Raw genomic sequence first — 1,407 nt, 5'->3', positions numbered from 1 at the left:
CGAGGGGAGACTGAGCCACCGACACCAGGCACCGCTGTGGGAGCTCCCGCAGGACTGAACTGTGAGTGGCTCTTGCTCGCTTATATCCACGAGGCAGTGCCAGGCACCACATGCGTAGAGAGGGCCACTCGTGTTGCCTCCTAGTACCCTCCTCCCACGCCCATTCATGCTGTGGATACGCCTGTGTTGGTCGGGCGTCGGGCTGCGAGCATGACCGGGACGAACATGAGCGACTTCGGAAGGGAATGCTCCAGCGAAACAAGAGAATATCTTTTTAAAAGCAGTGGACTTCATTTCCATACCGCTTCCTAAAGTCAGCAAGCTTGTGCAAATGAAGCATCACCTTTTCAACTTCTTGAAACTACTGAATTTAAACTCCACGGCAGTTTCTACTCCTTTGATATGCTAATATGAGAGATAGGTGGGTGTGTTATATTTTAAGGCTTATGTCGTCTCATTACCAGGTCTAACTTTTTTTCTTCTTTTTTTCTTGTCTTTGTAAAGTTATTTTTGGCCTTGTCATATCTTTGATAACTTTTAATAGCATTTCTACTTACCTATGTTATCGTATGGTATTCTGTATGGCGAGGAAACAATTTTAAACAGTCCCTGACATTATCAGTAGGATATAAAATCATTTCTGTTTTCTTAAAACTAGTGAAACCAATACAACTTATAGCGGTTATTTTTACCTAGGCATTGCCTATCAGATATTGAATTACAATTTTTTATATGCATTGGTAATTATGATTTGCATGGAACAGTCATCTCTGCAGAATTATTACAAAAAAAGACAGTAGCGTTTTACATTATTTATTTGATATGGCTTAGACATCAATCATACTAATTACAATCCAACTTAATGAGCTAACACTACATCATTTTTGAAAATAAATTCATCGTTATTTGATCTAATGTACCGGGAATTTACTCACAGTGTTGCATTTCATTTGAAAACTAGTGTAAGTATTTGATTCCAAAAACATTCTTTTACATAAGCACATTGTTGCAAACACGAGCTGTTATCATTAATGGCATCCATCTCATTCAGAGAGTAATTAAATTTAATTTAAATCTCTTGTGTTTTTTTTCCTAACATGAATATTTCAAATTTCACAGGCTCTATTGTTATATCACACAGACGCATAAAATGAAAGAAACAAAAATGTAACTAGGTCCTTACAAAGAGTAAAAACCTGCAACGTTTATATGACAGGTGAAAATGATAGTTTCTCGGTCTGTATCACAGAGGACAGTCAAGTGGCCATCAGATGCATGTCCTCAGCACGCGAAACATGTGTGGGTTATTAGAACTGCAGATGTATGGCGTGCATGTATGCAAATGTGCGCCCTACCCCATGTGAGTCTGAATGTGTGTATGTTTGTTCCTTTACTGTTAATCCTAAT

Source organism: Penaeus monodon, chromosome 32 (assembly GCF_015228065.2).
Source record: "Penaeus monodon isolate SGIC_2016 chromosome 32, NSTDA_Pmon_1, whole genome shotgun sequence".
Classification (NCBI taxonomy): Eukaryota; Metazoa; Arthropoda; class Malacostraca; order Decapoda; family Penaeidae; genus Penaeus; species Penaeus monodon.
The sequence above is the reverse complement of the archived record's forward strand: the minus strand, read 5'-3'. Positions refer to the sequence as shown.